This window comes from Panthera leo, chromosome C1 (genome assembly GCF_018350215.1).
Source record: "Panthera leo isolate Ple1 chromosome C1, P.leo_Ple1_pat1.1, whole genome shotgun sequence".
NCBI lineage: Eukaryota > Metazoa > Chordata > Mammalia > Carnivora > Felidae > Panthera > Panthera leo.
The window spans coordinates 46,439,349-46,453,121 of NC_056686.1; positions in this window are offsets into that span (position 1 = coordinate 46,439,349).

Here is a 13,773-nt window from a genome sequence, read left to right on the forward strand (position 1 = left end):
GGAGAAACCTAAGGGAGATCAAGTTTTCCAACATATAGAGAGGAAGCAAACAGGAAAATCATCATTGCCAAAGAAAACCAGTGGTTTGGGTTCTGGTCCTGACTCTGATGAAAGATTGATGGTGGGGAAGAGCTCTACCCCCTGAAACTTCTGTTTCCCCTACAGTGTGAAAGAGCCACTAATCCCCACCCTTCTTATCCTCATAGAATTCTCTATGATTTGGAGAACAAGTGAATTATCACATGGAACATGGTTTGGAAAATAGAATTTTTAAGTGCCAAAGGCATGTTGTTAAATTCCAGGGATGTGGAGCTCATGGCAAACCCTGGGGATGACAGGAGTGGCCATCCGGGAGTGACAGTAGCAGTTAGTAAGTGAGGAAATAACTTGGCTTCGTTTTAGGGCTCAGATGTCCTATGAGGCTCTAGAAAACCCAGGTGGAAATCGAAAGGCTTCAGCTGTGGGTGTGGTTGGGGCACAGCCACGTTAATGAAGCTCTATCACGTGGTGGCCAAGTGCTCTGCCCCAACCCTCCACCACTTACTTGCTTTGGGGTCTTGACCACGTAAGTCATCAATCACCGAGCTTTTGTCTCCTCGTCCGTAAAAAGGGGAATAATTATACCTTCCTCATAAAGTTGCAGTGAGGATTGAATGAATGAATCTTTGTGAGGTCCCTAGTGCAAGCACATAGTCAACTTAAGGCCAGACTGTCTGGGTTCAAATCCTTGCTCTGCGACTTCCTAAGGTTTTTTGTGCCTCATTTTTCCCATCTATACCAAGGGGACAGGAGTGTGATCTGCCTCATACGGCTATCTCAAGGACCAAAGGACTCATGTATGAATGCTTGGTTGCTGGGATATGGTTTAAGCACTCAATAAATGGGAGTTTTATATCATTGCGTTTATTGGAATTGATTATCATTAGTGAGTGTACATTGAGCCTGAGTCAGAATCCCAAAGTATCTTCTGATCTGAATAAAACCTAAAGGGGCAACAGACCCCCCAGGACCCACACAGCAGTGTGCTGTCTAACACTTTGTGTGCACATGGTTGCTCTTGAACCAACAGAATCTGTCTCTGAGTATAGATATCAATGGACTTCAAACACACATTAGGATAATCTCTTAACCATATCCTATAAATATTCACTGTGGTTTTAACCCTTGTCACATGAAAGGAACCCAACAATTCCTTGGGCTGCTGAGCCTCTGGTGTCAGGGGCCATAGATGCTGCATGGGAGAGCCAGGGCCTCATATGATGAGCTTGGCACTCATCCTGCCCCTCCCCCCGCCCCCTCTGCTACAGGGAGGTCAGCCACCATCTTGTTCACGCATGCCCAGCACAGGTCTTGGCAGAGCATGCCCTACTGAGGTTCATGGAATGAATGAGCAAAGCATTAGTGGAATGATTGAATGGGGAGTAATTGTTCTCCTTGACTATTGGGATGGAGAGGCAGTGGTCTTACAATCCTCAGCTTGGACTCTGAGGCACCCAGGGTGTTCAATGATGTCCAGAAAGAAAGAGGAGAGTGATTCTGGAACACTGGAGATGTTAGAAGCTCCTATTGCAAATGTCCTAGGGATTTTTCCAAGTTTGGGTCCAACTCATGTGGATTCTGAAATCCAGGGTGAGGATGGACCCAGAAGCAGAGGCCCTGGGGGAGGGAGCTCTGCACACAATCACATAGGAGCGACCCTGGCATTTTCCAGGGTCCCTGCTAAGTTAGCGCCTGCAGGCAGGGGGTGGAGGATCTGTAGGAGGCAGAGGGGAAAGGAACAGATAGGACTGGGTACTTGTCTGGACTACTGCTCCACAGGATGTGAATTAGGGCAGGCTCTGGTTCAAGTGGAGACTGGGAGGCTAAGTAGGGAGTATGTGTTCAATCCTTACTTGGTGCCAGGAGCCCAGCGCCTAGTCATCCATCATCTCATTTAACCCTTATACTCATTTAATCTCCATGTTATTCAGGAGGAAAATACTTTAGAGATCAAGCATGTTTCCTAGATCACACAGCTTCAAACTCACCAGGATTCAAATTCAGGTTCATTTGATTTCAAAGGCCATGAGACTTTCAGGATTTTTTTGTCCCACAGGTGACAGGGATCAGGGACTCACTTATGGCTTCTGGAAACCCAACTGCACAGCCCTGGTCTTCAGGACTGGTAGGCAGGGCCTGTCATTCTTATTTTCTGACTACTAATTCAATCTTTACTTCCTCATCCATAAAATGACACCTAACAGGGAAGAAGAAAAGGAGGTAAAATGCAGTAATTAGAGGTTGCCAGAGTCCCCTTTCCTATATTTACATAAATGGAAGAAATTGCTAGCCTCATTACTGGGTCTCCCCCTTGTGATCACAAGGCTGGCAGAGAACAGGGGGCAAGGTGAAAGGGGCATGAGGAGCTGGGAGGCTTTTAGCATTAGCCTTGCAGATGGCTCTGTGATCTTATGTAAATTTATTAACCTCTCTGGGCTTCAGTCAATCTGTAAAAAGGAATCACTAACATAAATGAAAATGAAGCTCTTTGAACCTGCTGAAGAGGCAACATAAATGAATAGTATTAATAGCACCTTTAATTGATTATAGGAATCCTACATCTAGTTAATTTCCAAAACACTTTCACACTTTGCGCTAGCTAAGTCTCCTAAAGATCCTGTGATTAGGTTGGGCAGTACTATTCAGCCCCATTGTACAGACTGGAAAACAGAAGCTCCTAGAGAATACATTTTGTCCAAGGTCAAAAAGTTGAAAAGAGGTGAAACTGGATGCTAGAGAATTGGTGTTGTGTGATGTAGACAAAGCATATGGAACCAGATACAGCGATAGCCTAAGAATTAAAATAATGTTGTGGAATATTGCCATGTCTGTTACAGAAATGAATAAACAGAGCTAGAGATTTAAGAAATCCCTACAAGAACAGTTTGATCTCCTCCTGGTCAATTTGGATGCCTTTTATTTCTTTGTGTTGTCTGATTGCAGAGGCTAAGACCTCCAATACTACGTTGAATAACAGTGGCGAGAGTGGGCATCTCTGTCTTGTTCCTGACCTTAGAGGGAAAGCTCTCAGTTCTTCCCCATTGAGGATGATATTAGCATTGGGTCGTTCATATGGCTTTTATAGTCTCGAGGAATGCTCCTTCTATCCCCACTTTCTTGAGGGTTTTTATCAAGAAAAGATGCTGTATTTCATCAAATGCTTTCTCTGCATCTATTAAGAGGATCATATGGTTATTGTCCTTTCTTTTATTGATGTGATGCACCATGTTAATTGTTTTGTGGATATTGAACCAGCCCTGCATCCCAGGTATAAATCCCACTTGGTCGTGGTGAATAATTTTTTTAATGTATTGTTGTAGCTGGTTGGCTAATATCTTGTTGAGTATTTTTGCATCCATGTTCATCAGCGAAATTGGTCTATAGTTCTCCTTTTTAGTGAAGTCTCTGGTTTTGGAGTCAAGGTAATGCTGGCTTCATAGAAAGAGTTTGGAAGTTTTCCTTCCATTTCTATTTTTTGGAACACCTTCAAGAGAATAGGTGTTAACTCTTCCTTAAATGTTTGGTAGAATTCCCCTTGAAAGCCATCTGGCCCTGGACTCTTGTTTTTTGGGAGATTTTTTATTACAAATTCAATTTCCTTACTGGTTATGGGTCTGTTCAAATTTTCTATTTCTTCCTGTTTCAGTTTTGGTAGTGTATATATTTCTAGGAATTTGTCCATTTCTTGCAGATTGCCCATTTTACTGGCATATAATTGCTCATAATATTCTCTTATTATTGTTTTTATTTCTGCTGTGTTGGTTGTGATCTCTCCTCTTTCATTCTTGATTTCATTTATGTGGGTCCTTTCCTTTTTCTTTTTGATCAAACTGGCTAGTGGTTTATAGATTTTGTTAGTTCTTTCAAAGAACCAGCTTCTGGTTTCATTGATCTGTTCTACTGTTTTTTGGTTTGTTTTTTTTTTTTTTTTTGGTTTTGATAGCATTAATTTCTGCTCTAATATTTATTATTTCCTGTCTTCTGCTGGTTTTGGGTTTTACTTGCTGTTCTTTTTCCAGCTCCTTAAGGCATAAGGTTAGGTCGTGTATCTGAGGTTCCTCAAAAAACTAAAAAATAGAATGACCCTACAACCCAGCAATTGCACTACTAGGCATTTATCCACAGGATACAGGTGTGCTGTTTCGAAGGGACACATGCACCCCCAGGTTTATAGCAGCACTATCAACATTAGCCAAAGTATGGAAAGAGCCCAATGTCCATCGATGGATGAATGGATAAAGAAGATGTGGTATATACATACAATGGAGTATTACTCGGCAATCAAAAAGAATGAAATCTTGCCATTTGCAACTATGTGGAAGGAACTGGAGGGTATTATGCTAAGCGAAATTAGTCAGAGAAAGACAAATATCATATGACTTCACTCCTATGAGGACGTTAAGACACAGATGGACATAAGGGAAGGGAAGCAAAAATAATATAAAAACAGGGAGGGGGACAAAACATGAGACTCTTAAATATGGAGAACAGACTGAGGGTTACGGAAGGGGTTGTGGGAGGGGGATGGGCTAAATAGGGAAGGGGCACTAAGGAATCTACTCCTGAAATCATTGTTGCACTATATGCTAACTAAAGTGGATGTAAATTTTTAAAAATTAAAAAAAAAAAAAAAAAAGGAAATCCCTACAAGAACAGAGCACTGGAGCTGACATTAGGTTCATATCTAAGACTGTCCAAATTCCCAAAGCCTTATGTTTATTCCTTGCCCCAGGCAGCATATTGTGAGTCAGTCTTTAACAATCTAATGAGTCATAACTTAGTCCTCCTATGCGCCACGCTCTGCTCTAGACACGGGGACAAGAATGGACACAACCCTTGCTCGCATGAAACTTATATTCTGACAACAAACAAAGAAGTAAAACTGTATGTTAGGTGGCATTATTGGTTGAATTTTGTCCCCCACCCAAAAAAAGATGTTGAACTCTTAACCCCCAGTACCTCAGAATGTGACCTTATTTGGACATATATTTGCAGATATAATTAATTAAGTTCAGATGATGTCATACTATGCAGGCAGGGCCCTTAATCCAGTAAGTGTTTTCCTTATAAGAAGAGAATAGAAACACACAGGGGGAGGTGGCCATCTGTGGACCGACACAGAGATTAGATTGACGCATTTCCAAGCTGAGGAAGCCCTAGGGTTGGTGGCAAATACGAGACACTAGCAAGAGACAAGGAAGGATTCTCCTCAACGGATTTCAGAGGGAGCATGGCCCTATCCACACCTTGATTTTATTTTATTTTATTTATTTTTTTTTTTAATTTTTTTTTTCAACGTTTATTTTATTTTTGGGACAGAGAGAGACAGAGCATGAACGGGGGAGGGACAGAGAGAGAGGGAGACACAGAATCGGAAACAGGCTCCAGGCTCCGAGCCATCAGCCCAGAGCCCGATGCGGGGCTCGAACTCACGGACCGTAGATCGTGACCTGGCTGAAGTCGGACGCTTAACCGACTGCGCCACCCAGGCGCCCCCACACCTTGATTTTAGACTGCTGGCTCCCAGAACTGTCAGACAATAACTTTCTGTCGTTGTAAGCCACTCGGTTTGTGACGCATTGCTATGTAAGCCCTTGGACACGAATACAGGTGAGACAGAAGTTAGCTAGAAAAATACAACAAACGACAAAAATTTAAAAATTAAAAACAACCAGAAAAACCAACAAGGGCTTTTTTCCCCCTGACTTTCTGTCTCCAAAGGAGCCCTGTGGTTCTCTTCCTCCCAAGCAAGCTCCTCTGCAGTGGCTGCTTCCCCGCTCACCTCTACACGAACTTGACTTGAAAAGGTTTACTAAGCAAATTAATAATGTAAACGAGATTGCAGCTCACACCTTCCGTGCAGGAGCCGGTGAAGGCCTACTGCACAGTAATTGTTTGCATACAAATGGATGCTGCAGCTGAAAATGAATCTGTAAGGCTCAGGAAAGCAGGCCATCAGGGCTGCTGCCGGGGACACTTTGGTGTCCATTCTGTTCCTCTTTTGCTATTACACAAATAAGAGCCAATCTATAAAGTGCTTTGTAACATATACTGTGTTTTTTCATACGAGGCTTTTCATTTTCCCCTCACACCAACCCAGGAGGGTGGGTGTTAGGAACGTTCTGGTTTTACAGATGAGGAAATGGAAGGCTTAAGAGGTTGGGAAACTAGTCACAGACTCAGAGAATGCCAGGGTGGGGTCTCAAACCCAGAGTTTCTGCCTCCAGATCTGGTGCGTGACTGGGAGCTTCGTAAAAAAAACGAAAACAGAATGTCTTTCTAAAATTCAGTTGCTTATAAGCCTCTTAGTGCTCACTTTGGCAGCACATATACTAAAATATAACCCTCTTAATAATATCTAACCTTTAATTGGTTACTGAGAGTACCGAACACTAAAGAAACATTAGGTCACCTAGTTCTCTCTATAACCTATGACGTAGATTCTGCTGTTTGCAAGGAAATGAAGGCTCACAGAGGTTTTGTGACTTTTCGAAAGCTGCATGGCAGGTGGTTGGACCAGGATTCAAATCAGGACTGGCTGAAACCAAAGCCCAGCTCTCATTCGCCGGTATCTTAATCCGCTCTAGTATCAGGGTGGCTATTAAAAATCCAGAGCCCTGCATCCACCAAGACCTGCTGAATCAGAATTTCTGCAGGCAGACTCTGGATTACGTAAGATCCCTGGTGATTCTAATGTTGTCATCCTCTGCGGGGGAGACCATTCTGCGTCTTCTTTAGTCTAGGTAAGGGCTCCTTCACTTTCCCTTCCTTAGGGTCCTTCTGTGGGCTGTAAATGTCCCCTGAAAAGCAGAGGAAATACGCACCAGCTGGCTCCTTGAGGGTGTCTCCAGCTGGATTCCACAGAGGTGTCACCTCCCACTGCCACCCCCAGGTACCCAGAGCACCGAGGTATCTTTCAGGGAGGGAAAAGAGCACTCTGGGCCCCCAACCTGGCATTTTCATTTATCACACAAATGAAAGGATTTAAATTAGGTCATGTCAGGGACTTGCAAATAAAAACTGTGCCACAGGGTTCTTCCACAGCCACAGGCAGGGGCTGTGCTGAGGGTTCTTCCTCTCTGATTCTATTTTTGAATTTCCCATCAAATCAAGGAGCTCCTGGTGCCAGGCTTCCCTGGCATGAGGAATGTCCACGGCCTGGATCTCTTGGACCTACAGTGTTGATTCACGGCCAGGCCTCAGCTCCTGGCTCTGCTGAATCCAGCCAGGGGACACTCAGTGGTCACCTTCTGAGTTCAAGGAAAAGTAATGCACGAGCTTTGGAGTTAGAGCCCATCTGGATTAGGTCTACGGCATACCGTGCAGTGCACTGTTCCAGGCTGGCCACTTATCTTCACAGAATTCATCTTTCAGGGGCCTCATGCCTGGGTTCTGCCACTTATAAACAAGGGACATCAGACAAGTCCCTTAGCCATCTGAGCCCTTCTCGCTGTGTCTGACTGACACTGTGCAGGTGCTCAGTTTATACTGCATATGCTTGAGTAAGTCAATTGCTCATATTTGCCAGTGGATGGATGCATGAGAGATATAGATGGATAGTCAAAGGTCAACTTCTAATAGTTAATTTATTAATTTCATTACACATTCATTTGCTATGATGCATTTGCTTCTGGTAGGAGGGTTTGTGTGGATTTGCATGTGTCCTTTCCCTTGAGCCCGGGACTAACTTTCTGACTCCGTTCCTAATTCTCTGAAGTGAGACAGTCAAGCCCTTTGCACACAGTCAGCGTTTGCTCTGTGCTGCTGAATCACTGCCTGAATAAATGAATAATTTGCTTTAGAGGCGGTTGGTCTTCATTCAAAGTTCTGGTTTCTTTTGATGGATTGGATTTGCCAGAGTAAAGAGAAACTCAGCACTCCCAAGGGGCAGGTAGTTGGATATGGTCACCCTGGTGTTCAAAGATCTCACAGTGTTTTAGAAATGACCTTGAGCTTGGACCTCCCTGAAATCCAGGAGCCACTGTAGTAGCTGTTACTCACATCATTAAAGAATAACTGGGGTGTTTCATAAACTCAAGCAAGCGAGTGACTAAGAGAGCTAAAACTCAGAATATTTGTTTTATTTTTATCAGGTTTGTTTTTTCTTCCTTATCCATATGGATGACAGCCCATTTAAGGTTTCTTTATTCTGGGTAGAAAGATATTGGGCTTTGTAAGCAGACTTCAAGAGTTCAAATCCTTACCTTCCCCTTAGGAGCCTTCTGACCCTGGGAGTGGACTCTCAGATTCCCCTGTAAATGACATAACTCTATCCACTTGCTCCCTGAGATCACTGAGAGGGTTCACATAAGGGGGGGATCATGAAAGGCCCTAGATAGATCTAACTCACATGATTATTTTTGTTTCCTTAGCTCTATTTTCCTCTCTTAATAGTTATAGAATCTTGGATTTGTAGGAGAGCCGATCCGTGGACCTCCACATCCAGAAAAAATGGGAGAACTGGTTAAGATACAGTTCCTCCAGGGCACTGAATCAGACCTGAGGCTGGGGGGGTGGGTATCGGACCCTATGGTTACAGTGCAGTCAGAGTGAGAAACACAGATTGAGTACCATAAAATATATGCCTCTGCAACATCTGGTTGAAGTATTTTCATCATATGATCACATGCAAATCAACAGAGAGGGAGATCAAGAAAGTTGAAAGGCTTTAGTAAATTCCCAGTTGTCTGGGAAGAACATAGCACACCACGCAGGGCCACTTAGGGAAAGCACCAGAGAGGGGGAGGGCCTGGGGGCAAGGGGCGTTATCGTGGTTTCTGCAGGCAGGAAAGGTCAAGGCTGGGCAAGCAGGTTTAGGATTGACTTGTTTGAACCATTCCAGCAGGCTCTGGGGCATGAGGACTGTCTCTTAGTTGTCTGGTACCTGGCCCTGGGGTGATTAGGGAGACTAGATGGATGGTAGCCTGGAGTGTGCAATAAGGGGAGTGGTTGAGGGTGTGGACTTAAGTGGCTGTTTAAGAAGGAGAATTGACCAGTCTCTAGCCCAGATCTCAAAACTGGGTCAACTCAACCATCTGACCCCCTTTAGGATGGCTACTATCAGAAGCAAAAATAACCACAAAAACGAAACCCAGAAAACAGCAAGTATTGATGAGGATGCCTTCGTGCACTGTTGGTGGGTATTAACACGGTGCCGCTGCTATTGGGAGAGAGGATGATGGTTCCTTGAAAAATTAAGAATGGAATTACGATATGATCCAGCAATTCCCCTCTGCAGATATGCCCCCAAAGAATTAAGAGTGTCTCAGTGAACTCGATCTATAGCCATGTTCATAGCAGCACTATTCACAATAGTCAAAAGTGGAAGCAAGGCAAGTGTCCATCAGCAGACAAATGGATAAACAAAATGTGGTATATACATACAATAGAGTATTATTCAGCTTTAAACAGGAAGGAAGTTCTGATGTATGCTACATCACGAAAAAAACCTGAGGACATTAAATGAAATGATCCAGTCACTGAAAGTCAAATGTTGTATAATTCCACTTATATGAGGCCCTAGAGTAGTCAAATTTAGAGAGACAGAAAGTAGAATGGTGGTTACCAGACTCTAGAGAGGGAAAGGATTGGGATGATGCTTAATGGGTATAGAGTTTCAGTTTTGCAAAATGAAGAGAGTTCTAGAGATTGGCTGCATAACAATGTGAATGTACTCAATATCACTGAACTATACACTTACAAATGGTTAAGATGGTAAATATTGTGTGTATTTTACCACAGTTTTAAAAATCTGAGGGCAGACAGTACAACACACAAGAAACTGTATCACAAGTGGCCATCCCATCTCTGTTTGCGCATCTCCAGGTAGACAGAGACAGAAGACTGCCTCTTCAGGTGGCCCCACCCATCCCCCGCCAACTGACTGTGAGAACCTTCTTCCTGACTCTCACCTAACACTTATCTTCCTGCAGCTCACGCTCGTTGGCCCTCATTTTCCCTTGGGGCCACATACACTAAGCCTTCCCCTTCTTCTATATGATGCCAACCCTTCTGACATTCGAAGCCAGGATTGTTTCCCTTCTCGGACTTTCTATTTGGTCGTTACTTGACAGGGGCTCAAGTCCCCTCTCCTCCTTTTAGTACTGTCTGATCTTCCTTGTCTGCTCAGGAAAGGGTAGTGGCCTGAGAAGACGCTTGGACCATATGGGCAATTAGCCAAGGAACCTGGACCAGTGATACTAGGCATAGCTACCAGCTCAGTTATAGGCCAAGCATCACTCTGGTGCCCTCTAACTAGCTTGGCTCATCTGCATAACAACCCTTTGATGCAGGTATCCTGCCCACTTTACAAATGGGTTAATTGAGGTTCAGAGAACTGGAGCTACTTGCCCATGGTCACTCAGCCAACACCCCAGGAGTTGGCATGAGAATGCAGAGCTGCCTGACTGAGGTCAGAGCAGGGTGCTTTCCACTTCCTGACCCAGCCGCATTGGGTCGTGACTGAAGAAAAGATTCTGAGCCAAAGCAAGAGAAATGTCTACCAGCCCGGGGGACGCTTTCTGGGCCTCCTGTGCAGAGATGCCTCCAGGACTCAGACCCCTGCTGGTTTTACCTGGGAGGCTGCTAGGATGCCTTTCCAACATCCAGGCATATTTTTTGTTACTTTAAGAAATCAAGGCAATTTCAGCACTTGACAAAGGTAAAACCTTTTAAAGCTTTGGAGGTTTGGGAAAGGGAATAAAAAAGACGTTAATAGAATGACATATTTTTAGTGTAACACTTCAGAGAAAACTCTGGGGGAACAAAAAATAAAATGAACGACCTAAATATGCTTTTTTTTTTTTTAACACTATGAGCTTCAAAGGAGTGGGTTGCACTGGATATTTGAGTGCCCCAAATCTGTAAAGGATTTGAATACAATGGGAACTGTCTTGGGCAAAGCTTCAGCTTCAGTCTGGTAACTGCATCCTCCTGAATACTGGGTTGACTACATTTGAGTGCACGCGGGCAAAATACTAAACACTTCTGGTTCTCAGTTCCATAATCTGGAAAGTAAGGATGTGATACTAACCTCACAGAATTGTGGCAAGCTTTTAATGAAATCAATACACATTAAAGTTACATTAAATATTTATCATATTTAATATAGCATATTACATATTATATATTTAATATTTACATTAAATCAATTATATGCGATCAAATGAATGGAAAGCAAGGTATGTAACAGGCATATTGCCAAGGAAAATGAAAATGTTTCCCTTTAATTTATTAGCAGGGCTTTTATTTGAAAATTGGACAAATGACTCATTTAGGGAGACTGTTAAAATATCTTCGGCCACTTGTGTTAAGTCCCTGAGAATGCAGAAAACATCAATTCTGCAATCAGGGGCCTCCTCAGTGTGGGAGCTGGGTGTAGGAGCCTGGAAGGGGCAATGTGGGTGTCAGGAGGTGCTAATCCTTGCCTTCTTTACTGACAAGACTCTGACTTTGTTTCGATAACCAGTGGCAATTCGCTCAGGGAAGGTGGGATCAGACTCAGAGGGTGAATCATGATTCACCAACCACAGTAGTCTCATTCCTGTTTGCAGGTGACTGGTTTAGCAATGGGCCTGTGACGCAATCTTGGCCATTGAAACAAAAGGGGGGCTTCAAGAAAAGATGTTCCCTTCTGATGAAAATCCCTTTTCTTTCCTGCCTCTGAATGCTGATGTGTGGAGACGTGACATCTGAAGTCAGGCAGCCTCCTGGTGACCATGATGGAGAAAACCAAAGGATTGGAAAAGTGAACTCTGAGTCCTCAAATTATTGAACTGTTGAGTGAACAGACCTTGGACTTGCCTACCCTATAATTCTAGTTTAGTGACATAATAAACCCCAATGTTTTCAACTACTTTTATCCAGGTCATTAGTTCCCAAGAGCTAAAATCCTAAAGGATACAAACACAAACTCATTCTGTGACCTGACACACTGCCCTGTTCTAGGCCTCAGTTTTTTCTTGCATTAAGTCATGGCATTGGATTAGATTCATTTTCATGAACAAGTAGCCCATGGGCCAGATACAGCCCGGCATTTGTGTTTGGGTTTGTTTGTGCACCCTACAGCTCAAATGTACTTGGAAAATGTGACTCTTAAAACTTCCTACAATTCTTCTATCTGCCCTCATGAGCCTTCAGCCCAATAGGGTAGTGGTGAAAAACTGAATCTTGTTCATTAATCCTACTTCCATCTCTTCTGGAATGAAGAGTCTCTTGGACAGCTTGGCTCTTCTATGTGAATGCTCATGGACAGGGGGGAAGAAATGCTCTTGTGGCCTTAGCGCTTTGTGATTTTCTCTAAATCTGTTGCAGAACTGCAGGGTTGCCTGTGGCCCTAGGCCCCGTATAGTGTCTACCAAGATGTAGCAGTTCTCTCTGTTTCTTTGGAAAATTATTCTGCTTCCACAGCTGAAGTCTTTGGTCCTAGACATAATCCTCAGACTTTGCAATCTCTGAGACCAGGTGTCCTCCAGCTACCTTGTGCTGGGCACCTCCACATTCCCTCCTTGGGATATCCTGTGTATGGACAGGCATTGGGGAAGTAGGAATATTTTTCAGACCTGTTATTGTAGATGCCTCTATACACATATGTAATGTGTCTCCTATGGGACAGAGTGCCAAGCAACTCTGCAATTGCCAAGACACTTTCCCGTGTGTGTGTGTGTGTGTGTGTGTGTGTGTGTGTGTGTGTGTGTGTGTTGAGAACTATTTCTGTCTGTTGCTGACAACCAAGAATCCTAATAGATTCTGAGATCAAATCTTTTTCATCTTTGGTGTCTATCAAAGAGTTTGGCATGTGGTGAGCTCGGAGGACAAAATAATCAACGTTTGTTAAGTGAATATATTCCTCACCAATGTCAGCATCCACTCTATTGCATCCCTGACAGATGGCCATCTCTCCTCTATGAGACCATGACAATGATGCAGAGAACTCAGCATCTCACTAGGTAGCTCAGGCTGTTTGAAAAACTTTCCCAAATGAATTCTATCATGCATCCCAAATTGTCAGAAAGTTCTTCCCAAATGAGTTAAAATCTTACTCACGTTAACTTCCCCCAGCTATTCCTTGTCCTTTGCTGGGACCATGAGAATTCTCCTATCAGATAATTTCAGAGTTAGGGCTAGCAACATCTACAGGGTTTCAGGGTTTGCTAAGAGGTCTCTGAGGGATAATAATATCGCACATTTGAAAGGCAAATAATATCTAGAGGGTTTTCAAAGCTCTTTCCCAACCATTAGGTAATTTATTCTCACAAAAACTCTGAGACACAGATTGCTGTGGGATTACTAGTCTCCGCTTTACATATCAGGAGACTAGTCCAGAAAGATTGTATAATTTTTTTTCCAGGTCACACAGCTAATAAAGGGCAGAGGTAGGACATAATGCCTAATCTTTACCGCTTAATTCCCCCACCTCTTCCTTTCTATCATGAGTCTCTTACTGCAAGATGATAATAAGGTTGGTGATGAAGATACAATTTTAAAGAGTTTGCTTTGTTTCAGCCACTCTGCTGGTTAGTTTAAAATATCTAATTCTTCAGCCAGCCAAGTCATATATGATCATCTCCCTATCATGGCTGAGGTAGACTGAGGCTCAGAGCACACAAGAGAATTGCCCCAAATCACTGGATAATAAATATTAAGGGCTGACACTTAAATTGTGAATTCAGACATCAGACATAGCGGGAGTTGGATCATGCTTGTATAAAGTCTCTGTTAAGTACCAGTCCATTC